The sequence below is a fragment of the Myotis daubentonii genome, chromosome 5, assembly GCF_963259705.1.
Source record: "Myotis daubentonii chromosome 5, mMyoDau2.1, whole genome shotgun sequence".
Classification (NCBI taxonomy): domain Eukaryota; kingdom Metazoa; phylum Chordata; class Mammalia; order Chiroptera; family Vespertilionidae; genus Myotis; species Myotis daubentonii.
Genome location: NC_081844.1, coordinates 29,170,206 through 29,194,608, shown reverse-complemented (window position 1 = coordinate 29,194,608; position 24,403 = coordinate 29,170,206). Strand labels below are relative to the sequence as shown.

General features: G+C 48.1%; 1 protein-coding gene across 1 annotated transcript in view; it reads left to right on the top strand.

The window, feature by feature from the left end:
• Positions 1–24,403, top strand: part of VAV1 (vav guanine nucleotide exchange factor 1) — a 57,801-nt gene that overhangs the window by 10,145 nt on the left and 23,253 nt on the right. The gene's annotated exons all lie outside the window — the stretch shown is intronic.

Here is a 24,403-nt window from a genome sequence, read left to right as displayed (position 1 = left end):
ATCAAAACGCCTCTACAAGTTTATAGTTATGTGACTCTGGGCAAGGGTCTAGGTTTTCTCATCTGTAAAATGGGGAAAATGATGATGATAACAGTAATAATAACAATAATAATAATAATGACAATACCACCCACCTCATAGGCATTTCTTTTATTAGGCCATGTGCTGGGTGATGGAGGATTCCATGATAAATGAGACACAGATTCTCATGCAGCTCATGGAAAAAGACAAGGAAATAGGCAGTTACAACACACTCAGTGATGGGTGGAACCCAGAGCATTGTGGGAGCAGAGGGAAGGGAACCCCCCAGAAAAAACCAGGCAGGCTTCCTGGAGGAAGTGGCATGCTAATAGAGTGTGGGAAGTTGGAGCATATTTAAGGAGCCAAAAGGAGTTCTGTTTGGTCTCCCTTGCTAATGCTAATGGTGCCAGGAAGAGGGCAATGAGCACAGCTGGCCTTTATTTTTGTGGGGTTTTTTTTGGTAATCCTCACCCAGGGATATTTTTCCATTGATTATTTTTAGAAAGAGTGGAAGGGAGGGGGAGAGACAGAGAGAAACATCGATGTGAGAGAGACAGCAATCGGTTGCCTCCTGCACGTGCCCTGACCGGCCCGGGGATTGAACAGGGAACCCTTTAGTCCTAGGGCCAATGCTCTACCCACTGAGCTAAACCAGCGAGGGCTCATAACTGGCCTTTTAAAGATCTTACCACAGTGCAGAGATGGCCTTGGATAGCAGGGATGGTGTTTTGTGGCCTGGGCTTTAGGAGAAGCTTGGGAGTCAGGTCCCTTGGGCAACAGTGGAAGAAATAAGGGATGTTCAGTTAGAGAAGTTTTTTGTGTTTTTTTAAAAAAAATATATTTTATTGATTTTTTACAGAGAGGAAGGGAGAGAGATAGAGAGTTAGAAACATCAATGAGAGAGAAACATCGATCAGCTGCCTCCTGCACATCTCCCACTGGGGATGTGCCCACAACCCAGGTACATGCCCTTGACCGGAATCGAACCTGGGACCCTTCAGTCCGCAGGCCGAGGCTCTATCCACTGAGCCAAACCGGTTTTGGCTAGTTAGAGAAGTTTAAGGTTTGAGGAAATCCCGAGCTGAGTCTGCAGAAGTTATAATCAAGTATCTTAGCTGTTGTGACAAGAATGCCCAATTGAAACTGGCTCATATAACTAAACTTACTGGGAGAAAAACGTCTTCAGGTTTGGCTGGATTCGGGGGGGGCCCAGGCATCACTACACCAGAGAATCTGCCCCACCCCACCCTTCATCTCTTCACTTTGCTCTTTTGGGTGTTTTTCTCTATTCTCAGCCATTCTTTTTCCTAATGAAGGTAGACAAGGGTGCCCAGCTGCTTCAGATTTGTAGTCCTACATTCTATGTCTAATGGAAAGTGGGAGGGGCGATTTAATGGCCTCCCAGGCCCAAATCTGTTTTTTTGTTGGACATGATTTTTTTTGGTGGGGTCACATGTCCATTCCTGAACCATCTGCTGTGGCTGGGAGAATATGATGCTCTGATTGGCCAGGTTGAAGTCACATTCCTGAATCAGTTGCTGTGACCAGGAAAACTATGATGCTCTAATTGGCCAGGCTGAGGTCACGTGTCCGTTCCTGAACCAATTGCTGTGTTCAGGAGAATGTCATGCTCTGATTAGTCAGGCTGGGGTCACCTGCCCATTCCTAGAGGGGGCCGCCTGGACTCTACCCAAAGGAGTTAGACTGAGAGGAGGGGAAGGGTAATGACAAAGGGGAAACTGAGGGGCTGTTAGCAGAAGAAGGGGGAACAGATGTTAGGAGGCATTTGCTGTTTATATTGGCACTGAGTACTAAAGTTAGTCCAGGGTTCCCCGTCATCAGCACTGCTGAAATTTGCTCTGTCCTGGGGACTACCTGTGCATTGTACAATGTTGAGCAGCATCCCTGGCCCCCACCTCCCCCTGGTGTTGTGACAGCAAAATGCTCCCAGACATTGTCAAATGTCCCCCTGGGAGCAGTGTCACCCCTGGGTGAGAAAAACTCTGTTTTGGAGGGAATGAGCCTCCTATCTCAGGGGGACCCAAAGCAATGTAAACACTTACTGACAGGTGATGGCAAAGAAGAGATCGAGAGCATCTTGGAGTTAGAATATTCATTTGCATTACTGTCAGCAGCAGGCATGGCGCTGCTCGCTGGGCTCTGGGAAGGCACACAGACGAACTCACCTCTCTCCTGAGTTCATGGCCTTGGGGGGGACCAGAGGAGGGAGTGTGATTGTTTCCTGTGGCTGTTGTAACAAAGTACCTCAGACTGCCTGGCTTAAAACAACAGAAATGTGTCATGGCACAGTTCTGGAGGCCAGAGGTCTGCAATCCAAATGTTGGCAGGGCCGTTCTCCATCAAGAGGCTGTAGGTAAGAATTGGTTCTTTGCTTCTTCCGGCTCCTGGTGGTTCCCCAGCGTGTGGCTGCGCCCCTGAAACCTCTGTCTGTCTTCACATGGCTGTCTCCTCCGTGTCTGTCTGTGCATCACTTAAAAAAAAACACGCTTGTCATTGGATTATCCAGAATGACCGCCTCATCTCGAGATCCTTAACTCAATTATTAATCGCATCTTGCAAAGTCATTTCTTTCAAATAACATCACATTCAGACTTTCCAGGGTTTTGATGTTGGGCATATCTTTTTGGGCAACCACTCAACCCATAACAGATAGTTAACAGCAAAGTCAACGAAACATTGTAAAATATGTTTCGGACAAAAACCAGGGGTTAAGAAGAAGAAGAAAAGAAGGAGAATGCTTTCTGGAGAGGGGGCATGTTTCCAGGAAATCTGAGCGTTGAAGGAGGAGAAGCCAGCTAGCTCTGGGAGAATGGGGCAGGGAAGGCAAAGGCCATGCAACGGCCCTGGGGTTGGGAGGATGGATCTCAATGAAGGATTTGCTGATGGAAGGTGAGTGAGTGAAGGCAGAGCGATGGGGAGTGAGGTTTGGGAGTCACTGTGGGATGTGTGCAGAATTTAATGTGATGGGAAGTCCTTGGTGGGCTTAAGCAGATCATAGCTGCTCTGTGGGGCCTGGACTTTAAGGGTGATGGAGGTGGCAGCAAGGAGACCTGGGAGGAAGAGGTTGATGAAGGTGGCCTGGACCAGGAGTTGGAAACAATGGGTCTGGCTCACATTTTGGTGGTTGAGCTGACCAGACTTGCGGACAGATGGGATGAGGGAGAAGGGTGGGGGAGAATGAAAGGAGACAAGATAATGTCTAAGTTTGTAGCGTAAGGACCTGTGTGAGTGGGGGTATCATTTGCTAAGATCGAAGGCTGGGGGAGGAACAGTTTTGGGGAGTTCTGATTGGGGTGTGTTATACTGGAGCTGGGAGGCAGCTCAGAATAGTGGTCAGCCCGGTGGTTCCCAGGATGGGGGAGAGACAATGTCCTTCCAGGGGGCACTGGCAATGTCCGGAGACAGTTTGGGTTTTCACCACTGGAGGGAGAGATGTGCCACAGGCATCTCCTGGGCAGAGACCAGGGATGCTGCTAAATATTTTATAATGTCCAAATGTCAGTAGTGCTGAGGCCAAGACATCCTATTGAAGGGACATGGAATCCCATTGCATGGGCATCTGGGTTCCAATCCTGACCTCGCGACCTTGGGTGAGGTACTGAACCTCTCTGGAACTCAGTTTTCCCATCTTTCAAATGGGGATATGGATAGTTCCTCTCTTATAAGGCTGTTATAAGAGCTTAATGAGCTAATAGTTGTAAAGTTGTAAAGCACTGCAGGCAGTACCTGGTAGTGATTGGGAAATCAATCTTTGAGAGCCAGTGAGCCCATCTTGGGAGGGAGGTGAGAGAGGGAGGACAGGGCCCTGAAGGTTGAGCCCTAGGGAGCAGCAGCATTGAGGGGGCAAGGAGAGAAGGAAGAGGCAACAAGAGGTCAGAAGAGGAGAATTCAGCGACTCAGTAGTAAAAATAGAAAGGTGTAGTGCCAACAGGCCCAAAGAGGAAAGCGGATCCACGTTGAGGTCTTGGCATAGTTTTAATGAAGTGCATGGGAATTGATTCAGAAAATGTAAGTGAATAACAACAGAAACAGGTTCTGTTGATTGAGCACTTACTATATGCAAGGGTTCTAAGGACTTAATACTTATTAACTCATTTTACTTTCACAACAAACCCATGGAGTAGGTACCATTATTTCTCAGTTATCTATTACAGTCGTCCACCCCTTATCTGTTGAATATATGTTCCAAGACATCCCCCCAGTAGATGCCTGAAACTGTATATTCTATATATATACTATAGCTTTTCCTGTACATACATACCTATGATAATATTTAATTTATAAATTAGGCACAGTAAGAGATGAACAACAATAAATAATAATAAAATAGAACAATTATAATAGTATCCTATATAATAAAAGGCTAATATGCAAATAGTCATCACACCCTCAAGCATAATGACTGATCAGCAGGAGGCTGCATGTGCAGCAGGCGCACATGGGTAGGCAGGGCTGCGTGCGCAGTGAGGCGTATGCAGGTGGGCGGGGCTGTATGCTCGACCGGTCACCAGGAGGTGGATGGAGCACCGCTCAGTCCCTCCCCCACTCACCCCTGCCCCTCTGGCTCCTGTGGAAGTGGTGGGTGGCCTACTGTGTGCGATTTTGTGCGCTGGACCACTAGTACTGTAATAAAAGTTGAGTGAATGTGGTCTGTCTCTCTCAGAGTATCTTCTGTACTGTATGGACAGTGTGACTGTGCTGGACAAAGGGTTGATCTCTGTCCTGGGCTGGATGGAGCAGGGCGGCATAAAATTTCATCACACATATCAGAATGGCATGCAATTTAAAGTGTATGAATTGCTTACTTCTGGAATTTTCCATTTAATATTTTTGGACTGTGGCTGACCATGGGTAACTGGGACCACAGAAAGTAACACCGTGGAGAAGGGGGACTTCTGTGCTGGGAAACAAACCACCCCAAACATACTGTTGTAAGACAACAACTATTTTATAATCCTTACAGATCTGTCAGGGATTCAGATGGGGCCTGGTGGTGACAAACCTGGACTGTCTGGGGGCTGGGATCATCTGAGAATTCTTCACTGGCCTGGCGGGTGCCTGGGCTGAGCTGTGGACAGGAGCACTGGGAAGTGGCCTCGCTGTGTGGCTTGGGCTTCCTCATAATATAAGGACTGGGTTTTGAGGAGAAGCATGAAGAGAGAGCAATTGCTCCTCAAAAGACCAAGACAGCCCGGCTGGTGTGGCTCCGTGGTTGAGCGTCCACCCAGGAACTAAGAGGTTACCAGTCCAATTCCCTGCCAGGGCACATGCCCAGGTTCCGGGCTTCCCAGTGGGGGTGTGCAAGGGGCATCCAATCTTATTGATGTTTCTATCTCTCTAGCCCTCTTCCTTCCACTCTCTCTAAAAATCAATTAAAAAAAAAAAAAGACCAAGACAGAAGCTGCAAGGTTTCTGCTGACCTACTTGGAGATCATGCAGTGTTATTTCGTTGCATTCTTAGTGACGAAGCAAGTCACTGAGGCCAGTCTAGATTCAAGAAGAGAGGAGTCAGACTCCGCCTCTTGATGGGAGTGTGACAAGCATCAGCGTGCTGGATGGCCGACATTTTTGTGGCCATCTTTGGAAAACACAACCTGTCACATGTTATCCTAATTTCGCAGACGAGGAAACGGAAACACGGAAGGCTTTAGCGCCTGAGTGAATAAGTAGCTATGCTGGGGTTTGAACCCAAGTATCCAGGCCCCCAAAACTTGCGACCAGAATTCATACTATATGAATTCTGCCTCTTTAAGGGGACATAGGAGCCTTTCAGGGGGTTATGGAGATAGACTCGGATTCAGATTTCTGGTTCTCCTGGTCAGGGTTCAGCCAGGAAGGCAGAAATCATCTTAGGTCTCTCAAACAGAAGGTTTAATTCAGAGAATTGGCTAATGTGTGAAGGGGAAGCTGAGAAGACAGGTGGGGGACACTAAGAGAGGAGCCACTGAGCAGGTGGAACAATAAAGGAAGTGGTGTGACCTGGGTCCAGGGCCATTCAATGAGAACTAGCACCTGGGGCAACAGCTGTCTTCAGGGAACTAAGCCATGGAATAGACTATTGGCTTCTGGAAGAAGCAGAGCAAAGGAGGGAGATGTACCCTGGCTTTTCTCTTCCTCCCACCCTCTGGTCTCCTGACTGGGCCTCCCATTGGCTGAACCTACCTGGAAGCCAAGGTGCAAAGAAGCCTGGGAAATGTAGTTCCCTTGACTACAGAGCAAAGCAGAGGAAGGGTGCAGAATGGATCTGAGAGCAAGCAGGCCAATCCAGACCTTCTTTCTTCGGACTGTCGTTGTCATGGGCCAGCAGCACACAGCTGATCGGTCTTCCTCCATATAATCTATCAGAGATCTGCTTACCATGGTTATGCCCCAGCTTCCCCCAAGCCGCCTCTAGCGCAGGCTGAACACCTGTAGCACCTTCATGGCTCTTCAATGGACAGCATCTCCAGGACTCCACCTTGGGGTGGCTGTCTTGTGCCTGTCTGCCCCGGGGACCTAGAATGACCCCCAGATGGGCAACGGCATCCAAGCACTCCCAGGGATGTGGGGCTGTCGCTTTCAGGCGAATCTGTGATTGAGCAGGGGACCAGGGGGAGTTGGAGAAAATGCTTAAAAAGCTGCCAACCACTTGTGCTTCCCTTGCAGGCATTCTGGGAGATATGGCAGAATGGTGGGATGTTTAGGGTGACAACACTTGCCCTTTTGACCACATGGCCGGTGTTTATAGATAAGCACCTGAGGTCACCCTCCATTCACACCGTCTCACCCCCCCTTTTTTATTCTGGCTTCCAACCTCTTCCTGAAACACCCAAGGCAGGGTCCAGCCTCAGAACCTTTGCACTGGCTGTTCCCTCTGCCTGGAATGCTGTTCCCCCAGACACACACCTGAATCATCCCCTCCTTTAAGCCTTTACTCAATGTCACTCTTTCAACGAGGCTTCTTGGACCTCCTTACTTAGAATTGCACCCCCTCCTGGCACTCCCCACCCCCTCTTCCTACTTATTTTTGTCCCTTAGCACCACCTTCTAACAAGCTATATTCATATTCATGTAACACATTGCCTGCCTCCTGCCAGAATGTCATCCTCATGGGGCAGGGATGTATACTTCTTTTGTTCACAGCTGTATCCGCAGCACTTGTATGAGTGTCTGGAGCATAGTAGGCGCTCAATAATTATTTATCGGATCCATGAAGGGGTGGTTGGATGATCAGAGCCCCCTCGCATGCTGTTCCCTCTGCCTGGAACACCTTCTCTCCCCCCTCCCCCACTTTAAGATGTATTCAGACAGAAAGAGCACATATTTGTCTCTAATTTAGTGTATTTTATCAACGTAGGAACAAAAAATGTGACAGGAGAGTACCTTTTGCATTATTGACCAATGATGGTTTATATTATTCCTTCTTTCCCACCCTACCATCCCCTAAAAGTGCCCCTAAAGCTTTTAGTTTTAGGGGAAAGGTAACAGGTATATGGTCTCCCACTGACTTAAAAAAAAAACAAAACCCAAACACCCAGCTTTATTAACATGCAATCAACGACATAGTTAAAATACACTATTTGATAAATTGTGACATACATGTGAAGCAAACCCCACACAAAAGAGTGAACATATCCCCTCCCAAAGGTTCCTCCTACCCTTTCGGAAATGTCTTCCTCTCACCCTCTCCGTCCCCCCACCTGCCATCCCCAGGCAATCACCCATCTGCTTTGGCTCACTGTAGATGTGTTTGCATCTTTTAGATAAGTGGAATCATGCAATATTAGACTTTTTAAAATGTATATTTTTTTTAATTAATTTCAGAGAGGAAGGGAGAGGGAGAGATAGAAACATCAATGATAAGAGAGAATGATTGGTCAGCTGCCTCCTGCACACCCCCTACTGGGGATCGAGCCCACAGCCAGGACATGTGCCCTTGACCAGAATCGAACCTGAGACCCTTCAGTCCGCAGACCAACACTCTATCCACTGAGCCAAACTGGCTAGGGCTTGTCCCCTATTTAGGAGATGCTGGTGGCATCTAGTAGATAGAGGCCAGGGATGCTGCTCAACAGCCCACAGATGCCACACACGACAGAGAATTATCCTGCCCCAAATGTCAGCAGTGCTGAGGTTAAGAAGAAGCCTGTGCCAGGGGACAGAGAGCCCAATAGAATCTTTAGATTATTTAACAACTAGTGGCCTGGTGCATGAAATTCATGCACATTAAAAGGGAATTAATTAGAGAAAATATTTTAATATTGCTATTTGCCCTTTCTCTATAATAGAAATGTCAGAGATGAAAGAAAATTAGTAAAATGTATATGACAATCTCCTCCCTGTCAGAGTTTGGGGTGTGCTGCGGGACCCAGAGTCAAGTCCCCGCCCACCCATGTGCACCTCAAAATCACGCGAGACCCAGACCCAGCTGGCCCCACCACGTCAAGCCTCCCAGGGCGGGGGTGGGGGGGCACAGCCTCAGGTCCCCCGACCCGGCCTCAGGTCCCCTGGTCCCAGCGCAAGGGCATGAGGGCGCGATGACCATTTACATATTAGCACTTTATTATATAGGATTTGGTTAAATAATGCATCCATATCATTCAAGTATTAAAATGCATAAAAAGACATACAGGGAAAATTTAACTTCTAGTCCTGTCCCTCAGATACCCACACATACCCAGTTCCTACCTTTTCTCATAAGCGACTACATTTTTTTTAAGGTTTATTCACTTATTTTAAAAAAAAATATTTACTGTTGAAAGTATTACAGATGTCCTTTTCCCCCCCCATGACCCCTTCTAATCTGTGCCTGTGCTGATGAGAGAGAATTATTGATCAGCTGCCTCCTACATACTCCACAGTGGGGATTGAACCCACAACCAGGGCATGTACACTGACCGGGAATTGAACCATGACCTCCTGGTTCATAGGTCAATACTCAACCACTGAGCCATGCCGGACAGGCATAATTTTTGTGATCCGTCATACTGTTGTGTGCGTCACTTCTTCACTCGTTATCACTGAGTTGTAGTCCATTCGGTGGACGTAACACAATGTGTCTTCTCTTAACACTCACCGCCTCCTAACAAGCTATGTTCATATGCATATAATATGTTGCTTGTGTCCTTCTGCCAGAATATCAGGGGCAGAGATCTGTAACTCTTTTGCTTAAAACTGTATCCCCAGCACTTGGACCACTACCTGGAGCATAGTAGATGCTCAATAACTATTGATTGAACCCAGGAAACGGGTGGTTGGATGCTCAGAGCCCCCTCACCTGTTGTTCCCTTTGCCTGGACACTTGGGCTGCTCCCAGTTTTTGTTCTCATAGATAAAGTTGCGGGAACATTTGTGTGCAGGTCTCCACATGAACATGAACTTAAGGTTATATGGTAGTGCATGTTTAACTTTTTAAGAAACTGCCAAACTGTTTTTTTGTTTGTTTTTTTCAAAGTGCTTGCACCCTCTGGCATCCCCCCAGCAGCATGCGAGGGTTGCCTGACTGCTTCTCCTCTGTGCTTTGCCATCCATCTCTTAATCCTTGGCTTTATCAGACACTCCTCCACCGGACCAGATCCCGTGGCCCTCCGTGCTTTTCTGCACACGGCCTACTGTGGTAAACTCTGCTCAGTGTGTCTCCTCACTAGACTATATATGCTCTGTGAGGACAGGGTTCTGTCTTGGCCACCGCCGGCTCCAGGGTTTAGCACACAGTAGGCACTCAGTACATGCTTGCTGAATGAATGTACGACCCTGCCTAGTGGGCCAGGTGCTAGGGGGGAGATTCACTTGGTTGGTATTTTCATTCCCTATGTGAAGATGAGGGAACCGAGGCACCAGAAGGTGCAGAGACCCATCCGGGGTCCCTCTGCTTTCAGCCGTTGCGCTGGAAGTCTGTTGGGACCCCTTTGACTGTCTTTGAGATGTTGGGTGTGTGCTGGGGTGGCAAGAGCGGGGAGAGGAGACACAGGCTGGCGCAGGGAGGGTTTTGAAGACCAGGATGGTGAGTTTATGCTTTGTACCTCAGCTTACAGGCTTTGAAAAGGGTGCACAGCACAGCCACCCTCTCTGGTCTGCAAGATGAAGTCTTGCAGTTTCAAGATTAAGGGGCTTCAGGGGCTGAAGGCAGAGGGCCCCCCTTTCTCTGTCTCCCCAGCAAGCCCTGGTAACAGGCATTTCCTGTTTCCGGCCTCTCCCTGGGGCTGGGGTGGGGGTGGGGGAGCTGATTGCCGCAGTGTGCTCAGCTCTGGGTCCCCTCTCCTGCTCCCACCACAGCCACCAAAAGGGGTCTATCCCTGCCCACTGGTTCCCTGAAGGAGAGCAGGGAACTAGCTAACCTGTCCAGCTCTTTCTTTGTCTGCGGCTGGCGCTGTACTGACGGGGACCTGCAGGCAAAAGGGAAGTGCCAGGGTGCTGATTTGCATGTGGGTAAGATGCCAGCCGGATTCTGGTACTCTGGTGGCAGGAGGAGGGGAGCTGAAGGGGTTGCCCCCCAACAAAGAGGAAATGTGCTCACACACCCAGCCTATATTTGTTTAAAGGCCCTCCTGTGCTTTGCCACCTTCTCCCATGTCACAGGCTGCCGGGAAGTTCTTCTGGTGGTCTCACCTCAGACACTCCTGCTGGCCGAGGCAGCCCCCTCTTTTCAGCTGGCCCTGCTCCTGCCCTGAGGGCTGATGAGTCATATCCCCAACCCCCTCCCCCACTTTGAGGTGTCACATGAGTGGGGGGAAGGAGTCTCAAGGCTCAGCTGATCACCCTGAGTTCTAGAAGGAACTTCCTCCCCTAGCCCAGATGAGGCCATCTGTTCTGTTGCCCTTGGTGACCTGCGAGCCCTGGCCAGAGTCAGCCCATGACCTCGCAAAGGCTGCTGGGCAGAGAGGGTACATGTGGTTCTTGTCACATGCCGAGCCCTCCATCATGGTTCTGTGTGACACCTGGGGGAAGCCTGGTGCGGTTCAAAGAGACAGGGATGCAGTGGAGAGGGGCATGGCCTTTGAGTCCAGAGAGCTGGTATGTGGCTCCTCATTCCTACTCTGTGGCCTCAGGCAGGCGATGCCTCCTCGATGAGCCTCAGTTATCTCATCTGCCAAATGGGGATTCATTAATCTATTCACCAACTCTCATTGAGACTTACTCTGTGTCAGTCATTGTACTAAGTGAGGCCACAGCAGCGAACAAATAAGGGAGAATCCTGCCCTTGTAGCTGATGTTCTAGTGTGTAGGGGAGGCTGGGTGGGGGACAGAGAGACAATAACAGAATAAGTAAGCGAAACATACAGTGCTTCAGGGGTGGGCAAACTTTTTGACTCGAGGGCCACAATGGGTTCTCAAACTGGACCGGAGGGCCGGAACAAAAGCATGGATGGAGTGTTTGTGTGAACTAATATAAATTCAAAGTAAACATCATAACATAAAAGGGTACGGTCTTTTTTTTTTTTTTTTTTAGTTTTAGTCATTTCAAATGGGCCGGATCCGGCCCGTGGGCTGTAGTTTGCCCACGGCTGCTCTAGACAGTAAGTTGCATGAGGCGGGGAATAAAGCAGAAAAGCAGGATGTGCGCGCATGCGTTCATGTGTTGCCATTTCAGAGCCATTGGGAAGGTCTCACTGAGAAGTGACTTTCATCAAAGGTGTGAAAGAGACAAGGAAGGGAGGCAGCAGGTTAATTGTGGGCCTGACATTCTAAGCAGAAGGGAACAGCTAGTGCAAAGGTCCTGGGGCTGGATCGTGTCTAACAAGCTCTAGGAACAGCGAGGAGACCCATGCAACTGGAGCAGAGTAAGCAAGGCGGAGAGAGGGAGGTGATGGGACAGGTTGGGCAGCACCTTGGGCTGCGGGGAGAACTTGGGGTTGCATCTGGGTGGGATGAGAGTCCTGGGAGAGTTTTGACAATATTGCTCTGGCTGCTGTATTGAAAGTAAATTATAGGAGTGCAGGAGCGGGAGCCAGGAGTCCAGTGAGGAGATCATTACAATAATCCAGGTGAGCAATGATGGTGGCTCAATCCAGGGAGGTGGCAGTGGAGGTGGAGAGAGGGGTGGGATTCTGGCTATATTTTTGAAAGTAGAACCAACAGGATTTGCTGATGGACTGGAAGTGGAGTGATAGAGAAATGGAAGAGTCAAAGCAACTCTAATGTTTTAGGTCAAAATAACTGGAAGGACATATTATGAGAGCCTGCCTCCTAGATCTTGGTAGCAACTCTGTTGGGAGAATTAAAACTCTGAAGATCAGACTCTTTGTATAAGGTTTGGAAAAGGCTAAGTTTTCACCCTAGGTGGTTTGGCCCAGTGGATAGGGCGTCGGCCTGTGGACTGAAGGATCCCAGGTTCGATTCTGGTCAAGGACACATCCCCGGGTTGTGGGCTTGATCCCCGGAGTGGGGCATGCAGGAGGCAACCAATCAATGATTCTCATCATTGATGTTACTATCTCTCTCTCCCTCTCCCTTCCTCTCTGAAATTAATTAAAAAAAAGTTTAAAAAGAAAAAGAAAAGGCTAAGTTCTCAATAAATGGTGCCTCCTCCCAACCAGGGCTTGGGGTGGGGGGTAGTCATGATGGTGATACTGCAGATGATCATTGTATTGATGGTGATGGTGATGGTGATGGTGATGGTGATGGTGATGGTGATGATGATGGTGACGGTGATGGTGGTAATGGTGATAACAGTGATGACGTACGTGATAATCATGACCTTGGTGATGGTGATGATGGTGACAGTTGGGGTGATACTGATAATGATCATTTTCAGAGCTTGAGGGCTTACACCATGCCAAGCTCTTTACATGGATTATTGTACTGAATTATAACAACAGGGCACAGTAGGCATTACGATGATCCCCATTTAGCAGTTGAAAAAGCAAGTTCAGAGAGGGTGGGTGACTTGCCTCAAGACACACAGAAGGCAGGAGGATCTTCCTGTGTCCCGTTGGATTAGGAGCCCATTGGGGGTTTGTTCTCCATCCTGTTCCCTACCTTTCTGCCCATCCCAGGGCCTTCCTTCCGAGTCCAGGGCCTGAGGAGAGTAGGCTGGAGAGGAGACTGATGTTTGGTGATGGTCACACCCGGGATGCGGTGACCCTGGTCCAGAGTGAACTGGCTGATGGGAGAAATGTGTCTGGATCTCTTCCCACCATTGGCGCCTTGTGGTCCTATCCTAACACCTCTGGGAAGTTCTTCCTGATCCCATATTTCTCCCTTGGACTCTGTGAAATCTGTTTCTTCAAGCACTTGCGTGGCAGTCATTCTTGCCGCGAACACAATACGAAGCTCTGCAAGATGACAGGGGAGGGGCAGACAGGTGTTGTGGGTGCCCCACCCATAGGTTCTTAGGCCGCTCTGGGGTCACCTACAGAGGGTTCCTGATGGCCCCCTGAGTCTCTGACCGAGAACATTCTCTGGTGTAGGAAGATTCTTGGCCTGCACAGGGCAGCCTAGAAGTGCCGGGAAGTTACCTGAGAGGCGCCCACAATCAAGCCGGAGGGAGTGGAGGGATCCATATTAGGGTGTTCTTCTTTCCCAGATGGGGCAATTCTGGCAATGTCTACCTCATCTCCAGAGGCCCCAAGAGGATGGAGCCCCATTGACGCCAGCAGGTCCTGATGAACACCTCCGGGCTTGGTTTCCTTCTCTTCGCCCCACCTCCCTGCTACCCTGAGTCCTTGGATCACCTCCCAGATCTACTACGTGTACCCCAGATCCTTCTTTCGGGGGCTTCTTCCAGGGACCCCAACTAGAACAGGGATGCAACCTTAGCATGCTGCTCAAGTGGTCACATAAGGAACACCCCAGACAACTGTAACGTACTGTACACAGAACAAAGATGAGGGTAATGTAATTTAGTCACCGTGGTGGCACCAGTTACTACAGGTGGCACCTGACATGATCTAGGCCGACCATGGACACACCACAAAGAGCATCGCTCACCCAGCGGGGAGGCCATTCCCCTGCTTGGTTCTTTGTCAGCCCTTCCTGTTTCTCCTTGGAGAGTCTCGGCTCAGCTCTATGGTCACATACTCTTCCTAATGAACTCTGGCACATATGCAGGAGGATGTGGAAAGCAAATAGGAAACGTTTACAGAATAATAAAATGAGCAACGTACCCATCACTCGGTGGAGAATCAGAGCATGACCATTTCTTGGGGGAATCCTGAAGACAGTGTTTTTCAAGCTTTTGAGACTCTAACTATAGTAAGAAATGAATTTTTTCCCCTTGACTCCCAGCCCACCGCCACAAGAGCACATGCAACTGAAATGAAAGCTTTTCATCCCTATCTTTTCTGCATAGAAAACATTGCAACGTATTTTATTCCATTCCAGTGGGATCTGCTACGCTCATTCTGTGACCTGCGAATGGCTCACGAGCCGCAGTTTGGAAAACAGCCTTAAAAGCCCCTGTTTGCCCTTCCGTGATTACACACCCCGCCCTTCCCCCACTCCCTAAAAGTAGCCACTATCTTGAACTTTTGGGCAATGATTTCCTTGATATTTTTATAGCTTTGCTATGTGTGTATCTCTAAACATTTTATTGCTTGTTTTTTCTGATGTCTATACTTGATATAAATAGAATTATATGTATGAGAATTGATTTTTTTATTGAACATTATGTTCTTGAAATATATCCATGTCTATGTCTATGGCTGAGTAACAAGGTATTCTGAAACTTCATCATGTAACATAGCCATTTTGCTCATGAATGATTTGCGACGGGATTTCCGACACCTGCAGTCAGGTGTTGGCGGGCTGCGGGGGTGAGGGTCCGGGGCAGGGGCATAGGTGGCTCAGTCTGTAGGACCTGGGTTCCTCTCCACATGTGCAAGGGACTCCCTCTGCAAGGGACTGACTGAGCAAGGGCCTGACTGAGCGGCCTCATCACATGGCGGCCCGTGAGCAGCTCAGGAGGCCAGAGTGGAAGCTGCAATGCCTTTTATTCCCTAGCCTTGAATAGTAGTCACATATTGTTGCTTCTACCATACTCTGTTAGTCACATAGGGCTGGTCATGGTTCAGTGTGACAGGGGATTACAAGCAGGGCATGAATCCTGGGGTTTGCGGACCATTGGGGGCCATCTTGGAGGCTGACTACTGTAATTGTGGTGTCTTAATTACTGTAGATTTGTGATAAGTTGATATCTGGTAGGACTAGTACCTCCACTTTATCTTTCCCTTATAGAATTGTCTTGGCTATTTGCAACTCTGTGCTTTTCCACACAAATTTTTACATTCATCTGTCAAGTTCAATAAGAACCCAATAAACATAACAAATAATAAAAACAAAAGAAACAAAACCCTTAAACTTCAAAATGAATGAGTATGATCTGGCTTAGAATACATCTTATTAAAAAATATTTTGGGCCCAGCTAGTGAGGCACAGTGGTTGAGCATTGACCTATGAACCAGGAAGTTATGGTTGGACACCCGGTCAGGGCTCGATCCCCAGTAGGGGGCGTGCAGAAGGCATTCAATCAATGATTCTCTCTCCTCATTGATGTTTCTATCTCTTTCTCCCTGTGCCTCTCTGAAATCAATAAAAAAAAATATCTTTTAAAAAACCAGCATTTTGGGATTTTAATTGAAGTTACATTGAATCTATATCTCAATTTTGAAGAAGGTTGAAAAACTTAAAAGTATTGACTCTTTCTAGATAAGAATTAGTGTATATTTCACTCTATTTATTTAGATCTTTTTTATGTCTTTCAATAACATTTTATACTTTTCTCCATAAAGGATTTGCACTTCTTTTTGTTAGATTTGTCAGAGATTACCAGTTTTTTGTTTGTTTACATTTTTAGGCGATGGTAAATGGTACCTTTTTAAAATCCAAGTCCAATGTTCATACAGCGAAATGCTCACGTCTTCCGTTTACCGTTCAGTCAGGTCCAGCACGTGTCTACCCTTGTGCAACCACACTCTTATCAAGACAGCACTTCCATCACTTGTGGGGTTTCTGAGTCAATCTCCACCACCCTCCCCACCCCAGAAGCAACCACTGATCTGATTTCTATCACCGTAGGTTCATTTTGTTTATTCTAGGATTTCGCAAATGTTACCTTTAAAATAAAAAACATTTTCTGATTGATCGTTGCTGATGTACCAACCCACAGTAAACTTCGTGTGTTGATATTGTACTTAGTCACATTGAGAAATTATTTTATTTTTTAAAATAATTTTTTATTTTTAAAAATATATTTTTATTGATTTCAGAGAGGATGGGAGAGAGAGAGATACAAACATCAACGATGAGAGAGAATCATTGATTGGCTGCCTCCTGCACGCCCACCGCAACCCAGGCATGTGCCCTGACTGGGCATTAAACTGTGACCTCCTGGCTCATAGGTTGGGCTTATTTTTCAGTTATAGTTGGCATACAATGTTAGATTAGTTTCAGGTATAGCTTATGTAGTGATCATCACAATAAGTCTTGCACCGACCTGGTAGCATACATAGTTATTACAATACTAGAGGATCGATGCACGAAATTCGTGCAAGAGTAGGCCTTCTCCTGGCTGCTGGCATCGGCTTCCCTCTGACACCCGGGAACCGGGCTTCCCTCCGGCCGTTGGCAGGCACCCGGCACCCGGACCCGGGCTTCCCTCACAGCCCCGGCTTCATCCGGAAGGTCCTCTGGTCTAATTAGCATATTACGCTTTTATTATTATAGATACTGACTATATTCCCTGTGCTGTACTTTACATCCCCATGACTATTTTGTAACTGCCAATTTGTACTTCTTACTCCCTTCATCTTTTTCACCCAGCCCCCAACTCCTTTCTCTCTGGCAACCATCAGTCTGTTTTCTGTATCTATGAGCTTGTTTCTGTTTTGTTTGCTCATTTGTTTTTCAGATCCACCCATAAGAGAAAGCATATGGTATTTGTCTTTCTCCGACTTACTTCACTTGGCATAAGAGTTGCATTGTTTTATTAATGCTGGTTATGTATCTGTACATTCCTTTGGGCTTTCTGTGTTCACAATCCTGTAATCTACAGGAATGACCATGTATTTCTTTCTCTTCATCCTCCATCCTGCGCTGCAGTGCAGGCAAAGAGCAGCAATACGCCGGTGAATAAAAATGGTAATAGTGGGCACCCCTGACTTGGTTCTGATTTGATTTTGCAGGGGATCCTTTTAACATTTCACTATTCAGCATAATGTTTTGCTTCTTATTTAAAACAACGGCTTAAGGTTTTTTTTAGAAGATGCTTTTTTAAAATCGGGTTGTAGAAGTTCCTTTCCATTCCTACTTTGCCAAGAGTAGTTTTCTCTCTCTCTTTGTCAGGAATGGATGGTAACTTGCTGCTCTAATTTTTATGTATCTCTCAACTGTGGCTAATCTCTGTTGGCAGAGAGAGAACAGGTCTAGCCACAATGTAATGACACCGTTTATGTCATATTTATATCATATTACATTGGCTTTGGTTTACAGCAAATGATCCAATTTTCTTTTGATGACAGGATGCGAAGGTCTCTTCTTTAATACATCTATTTAAGTTAAAGTAATTCAAAGTCCCTGCTTCATAGAGAATGGGTTAGATAGCCTGGGGATGTAGCAATAATGGAGAAGAGGCGATCTGTGAGATACACTGTGGACTGAGTTGATTCGTATGTGCTGTTAAGGCCCAGTACTCTAAGTCACGCTGCCAGCACTTGCATCTTGGCCGTCTGACTCTGCCTCAGTTTCCTTATCTGTAAAATGAGGGTAAGGATAGAACTTACCTTGCAGGACTGTTGTGAGGATTCCATTTCATCTATCTATCAATGGGTTGATAGATGGAGAGAGAGAGAGAGAGAGAGAGAGAGAGAGAGAGAGAGAGAGAGACTCATAGAAGCAGAGAGCAGTAGCACGGTGGTTGCAAAAGGATACAGCCTTGCAGTGATGGAGGATGATAGAGATGTAATGTCCAGGCATGATGACTGTCCTTAATAACATTATCGATAACACTGGACATATGCTAAGAGAGAAGGTTTCGGGGGGCATTTATCATACACTAAAACATGGCGATTGTGAGATGATAAATGTGAATTAGCGGGACTGCAGTCATTTCACTATGAATATCCAATCATCATGTTGTACACCTTATATCTCTATATAACTTATTTTAAAGTATTTGATTTTAATAAATACTTAGATAGTGCTGGGGATCGCGCGCATACATGACTGGTGGTCATGCAAGGCAGTGAGATGCTGTGATTCAGAAAGCCGTCTCTAGACTCACAGCATCCTGGAGCTTCATTTCACAAAGTCTCTGTGGCTTTCCTCTTGCTGTTCATAATCTTGGCCAGCCTTCTTTCCTCCTCCCAGCCTGCTTCCTCATAGGGAAAATGGGCATTAAAAACTCACAGGGTTTCCCTGGCTTGTGTTTCAGATTTGATTCCCGGTCAAGGGCATGTGTCTGGGTTGCAAGTTCGATCCCCAGACAGGTCAGGGCTCGTGCAGGAGGCAGCCAGTCGATGTGTCTCCCATCAAGGTTTCTCTCTCTCTCTCCCCCTCCCTCCTTCCTTTCGATTCTCTCTAAAAACCAATGGAAAACATATCCTTAGGTGAGGATTAACTAACTAACTAACTGACTAACTACCTAACTAAATAATAAATAAAAACTCACAGGGTTGTCATGAGAACGGAATAAATCTAATGGCCAACCACAGGTAACAGGTGGCTAAAAATGCAAATGTTATTGTAGAATCACAGAGTGGGGTTAGCAGGGACCCAGAAATCACTTGGGGAGCTTGTTAAAAGACAGATTTCCAGGCCTCATCGCCACCCATCCATTCAACAAATATTTCTTAAGGGTCCTCTACACTATTCTAAGTGCTGGGCATCTACCAAGGAACAGAACAGTGATCTTGCCCTCCTAAAAGGGACATTTTATTTGGGGGAGGTGAACAGTAAAGCACAGAGTGGAAGAAGGGTGGTGTAGGCAGAGATTTCCAAGGCTGGCCGGGCCCTTCTGAGCTGGCCTCCTGGAGAAGGTGACCTTCGAGCAAAGACCTGAAGAAGGTGCAAGGAACCTGGTGGACACCAGCGTGTCCGAGTTGGCCAGGCCGCCACAGCAGCGTCCACAGATGCGGGGATTTCTACAGCAAGAATTTATTTCGTAATAAATTTATTCCTCTCTGGAGACTGGAAGTCCAAATCAAGGCATAAGTGGGTTTGGTTTCTTCCGCGGCTTCTGTCCTCGGCTTGCAGATGCCTGCCTTCCCCCTGTGTCCTCACGGGATTTTTCCTCTGTGCATATCTGGGTCCCGATCTCTTCCTATGAGGATTCCAATCCTATTGGATTCGAGCCCACCCTAGTGATCTCATTTCACCTCAGCTACCTCTTTAAAGGCTCTGTCTCCAAACACAGTCCCATTCTGATGTCCTGGGGGTTAAAACATCAACATGTGAATTTTGAGGGATACAAGTCAGTCCATAACACAGGGAAAAGTACCTTCTAAGGAGCGGGCGTAACTAGCCCTGGGGCAGGACTGTGCCTGGCGTGTTGGAGGAACGGTGAGGAGGCCCCTGTGGCTGGAGCGGAGTGAGTGGGGGGAGAGGCAGGAGGTGAGAGCAGAGAGGTGATGCGGGAGGTCATGCAGGTCTTGTGGACTCGGGGAGAATGTAGGCTTTTACCCTGAGGGAGGTGGGAGCCCTGGAGGGCTGTGGGCAGAGGAGGGATGGACCTAACTCAGGTGTCCTCAGACTGAGTAGGTATGAGGGGGAAGAACCTGGAAGATGCACTTTTTTAATTGAGATATAATTCATATACCATAAAATTCACCATTTTAAAGTGTACAATTCAGTGGTTTTTAATATATTCACAAAATTGCACAGCTATCACTACTATCTAATTCCAGGACATTTTCATCATCCCCCAAAGCAACCTTATCCCCATTAGCAGTCAACCCCAATTCTCCCCTCCCCAGCTTCTGGCAACCACGAACCCATTTCCTGTCTCTGCGGATCTGCCTGTTCTGAACATGTCACAGAAATGGAATCACACACGGTGTGGCCTTTGTGTCTGGCTCCTCTCTCTGAGCATCATGTGTTCAGGGTCCATCCATGTAGTGAGCGTCAGTGCCTCACTCCTTTTTAGGCTGAGTCATATTCCAGTGAGGATTTGCCTGTTCTGGACATTTCGCGTGAACGTGATCACATAATACGTGGTTTTGGGAGACTCCTTTAACCAGCTCTCCTGGTGAACCTGCTCCAGAAATGTTGGTCATGGGAGAGGCCAGCTCTTCATACTGGGGGAGGCTGCTGTTCGGGAGATTGGTTAGAAATCTGTAGTATCTGAGGGACCGTAGAGAGAGCTGAGCCCTTTGGGACATTTGAATTGAGCTGATGTTGGGCAAATGCAAGGGCATGAGGGCTTATTTATAACAGAGCCAAATACCCTCCAAACCAGTGTGACAACCTGCGTGTCTGACTGCTGATGTCTTTTGGTTGCAAGTCACAGCAACCCGTCCCAACAAAGGAATAAGTCGGCTCATAACCTGGAAGAGTTCAGGGGTATTTCATTTAGATGGAAACATACAAGATGTGACCATTTGTGTCTGGCTCCTTTCACTCAGTCTCATGTTTTTGAAGATATCCACTTTGTGTATTAGTACTGCCCCCCCTCCTTTTTTTTAAGATTTCAGAGAGGAAAGAAGAGGGAGATAGAAATATCAATGAAGAGAGAGAATAATTGATTGGCTGCCTCCTGCACGCCCTCTACTGGGGATTGAGCCTGAAAACCTGGCATGTGCCCTTGACCAGAATTGAACCTGGGACCCTTCAGCCTGCAGGCCAACACTCTATCCACTGAGCCAAAATGGCTAGGGCTAACGATTTTTAAAAATTGTTTTTTAGAGAGAGAAACATTGATGTGAGAGCACAACATTGATTAGCTGCCACCTGCACGCTCTCTAATGGGGATTGAGCCCACAACCCAGGCATGTGCCCTGACCAGGAATCGAACCAGCAACCGTCCAGTGCATGAGACAATGCCCAACCAACTGACACACATCAGCCAGGGCAACTTTGCCCTTTTTTTATGGCTGAATAATGTCCCATTGTATGGATATACCTCATTTTGTTTATCCATTTATCAGTGGATGGACATAGGTAAATTCAAGAGACAGAAAGCAAACTACCGGTTGCCAAGAGGAAGGGAGAAGAGTAGGGAATAGAAAGTAACTGCTTAATGGGTATGAGTTTCCTTTTGGGGTGATAAAAATGTCTTGGAACTGGGGTGATAGCTGCAAATGTACTAAATGCCACTGTAGTGTATACTTCAAAATGATTGTTAAACTTTTTCTTTGTGGTAAAATATATATCATTCAAGGGGGGCTCGGCCCTCGCAGCTTGCCTTGGCCCTCGTCCGGAAGGTCATCTGGAAGGGTGTCTGGAAGGTCATTCGGCTGTCTGGTCTAATTAGCATATTACGCTTTTATTATTATAGATTTATATATAACTAAAATGATATAAATATATGTTTTATAAATAAAATATGTATCAAAATATATTAATGATATGTAAATAAAATGACCATTTATCATTTTAACCATTTGTGAATGTATAATTCAGTGGCATTAAATACATTCACATTGTTGTGTGACCGTCACCCCTATATCCAAAACTTTTTCATCATTCAAAACTGAAACTCAAAAAAAACAAAAACAAAAAACAAAAAAAACCCTGAAACTCTGTGCCCATTAAACACTAACTCCCATCCCCCTCCCCCAGCCCCTGGCTCCCACCATCTACTTCCTGTCTCTGTGGATCTGACTCCTCTAGGGATCTCATATGGATAAAATCATACAGTATTTGTCCTTATGTGTTTGGCTTATTCCACCAAGCATAATGTTTCAGGGTTCATCCATGTGGTAGCATAAATCAAAACCTCATTCCTTTTTAATGGCTGAATAATATTCATTTGCATTTATTATAGCACTAGAGGCCCGGTGCATGAAATTTGTGCACTGGGGGGGGGGGGTCCCTTAGCTCATCCTGCTCCCTCTCACAGTCCAGGAGCCCTCAGGGGATGTCCTACTGAGGACTTAGACCCGCTCCCCGTGGGCCTCCCTCTGTGGGAGGCAACCAGGCTGATCAGGGGAAGGCGCCACCCCCAGGGAGATATGCAAATTAACTGCCAGCCAAGAGGGCGGCCGGCAGCCAGGCAGCTGCCACTGCGGCCGCCACAGCCACCAAGGTGTTTTCATCAACACAGACTCCAGTCCCTTCACCACGAGAAAATGACAACTGTCTTTAGGCATTTTCAAGATGTCTCTTTCATAGGCTATGACATTTCTTTTTTTTTTTTTTTTTATCCTCACCTGAGGATATTTTTCCATTGATTTTTAGAGAGCATGGAAGAGAGAGAGAAAGACAGAGAGAAACATCAATGTGAGAGGGACACTTTGATTGGTTGCCTCCTGCATGAGCCCTGACCTGGGCCCCGGCCAGGGAGGAACCTGCAACCTAGGTACATGCCCTTGATCAAATTTGAACCCTGCCCCGCTGTGGGTTTGTGTCTCCACTCACTCCGGCCCCAGCAGCCCAGCGCCATAGTGGGGCTGGGGCTGGGGGCCGGCCCCCCTGTGTGTTGTTCTCTCAGACTCCGGGCCGCGCCCAGCCCCTTCTCCTGAGCTGGTCATGACCGTTATAGCGTCCTGGCCTAATTTGCATATTACTTCATTATATATATATATATATATATATATATATATATACATATATATATATATATATATCCTATCTAATAAAAGAGAAACATGGTAATTAGCGTATGACCGCTACCCTTCCCATTGGCTAATCAGGGAGATATGCAAATTAACTGCCAGCCAAGAGGGCGGCCGGCAGCCAGGCAGCTGACGCGAACAGGGAGGCTTGCTTGCTTCAGTGATGGAGGAAGCCAAGCTTCCCCGCCTGCCTTGCTGGCCTCTCAGCTGCACTCTAAGCAACATTGTAACACATATAAAAGCTAAACAAAACCCTGGGCTTCAGCCAGCAGGACCGCAACATTGTTTCAAATAGAGAAGAGTAAACAAAGTCCAGAAATCTGCTTTCAGCAGCAGAGGTCTCATAGCTGGAGCCGAGCCTCAGAGCTAAAGCTGGCCCAGAATAAAAAAAAAAGGAAAAAAGGACAGGTTGGGAGCTTCAGTCACCCGCCAGCCTGAAAATGGCCCACAGCCCCTCACCCAGGCTGGCCAGCCACCCAAGCAGGACCCCCACCCTGAAGGGTGTGTGACCAGCTGCAAACAGCCATCATCCCCTCACCCAGGCTGTCCAGGCACCCAAGCGGGACCCCCACCCTAAAGGGGGTGTGATCAGATGAAAACAGCCATCATCTCCTCACCCAGGCTGGCCAGGACCCCAAGCGGGACACCCACCCTGATCCAGGACACCCGTCAGGGCAAACCAGCCGGCCCCCACCCGTGCACCAGGCTTCTATCCTATATAGTAAAAGGGTAATATGCCTCCCAGCACTGGGATCAGCGGAGCCACAAGGCCTCCCAGCACTGGGATCAGCGTGACAGGGGGCCGCGCCCAAAGCCCCCCCCCCCAACGCCCTGTGGCTCTGTGTGTGACAGGGGGCGGGGCCACAACCTCCCTATCCACCCTGCTCTGTTCCTGACAGGGGGGAGCTCCCCAACCCCCTGATCGCCCTGCGGCTCTGTGTGTGACAGGGTGCGGCGCCCCAACCCCCTGATCGGCCCTGCTCTGTGTGTGACAGGGTGGAGCTCCCCAATGCCCTGATCTCTCTGCGGCTCTGTGTGTGACAGGGTGCGGCACCCCAACTCCCACCCCGCCCCCATCGGCCGTGCCCTGAGTGTGACAGTGGCAGCACCCCAACCCCCTGATCCTCCCTGCTTTGTGTGTGACAGGGGGGAGCTCCTCAACCCCCTGATCGGCCCTGCTCTGTGTGTGACAGGGGGGAGCTCCTCAACCCCCTGATCGGCCCTGCTCTGTGTGTGACAGGGGGGAGCTCCTCAACCCCCTGATCGGCCCTGCTCTGTGTGTGACAGGGTATGAAGTCCCAACCCCCCTGATGGGCCCTGCTCTGTGCGTGATAGGGGGCAGCGCCCCAACCCCCTGATCGGCCCTGCTCTGTGCGTGACAGGGGGTGGCACCGCAACCTCCCTATCGACCCTACCTTGAGTGTGACAGGGGGTGGTGCCCCAACCCCCCAATCGGACCTACCCTGAGCGTGACTAGGGGTGGCATCGCAACCTCCCAATCTGCCCTTCTCTGTGCATGACAGGGGGTGGCGCCCCAACTCCCCGATCGGCCCTGCTGTGAGCCAGACCAGGGGCTGCAACTAGAGATTGGGCCTGCCCTCTGCCACCCGGGAGCAGGCCTAAGCCAGCAGGTCGTTATCTCCCGAGGGGTCCCAGACTGCGAGAGGGCACAGGCC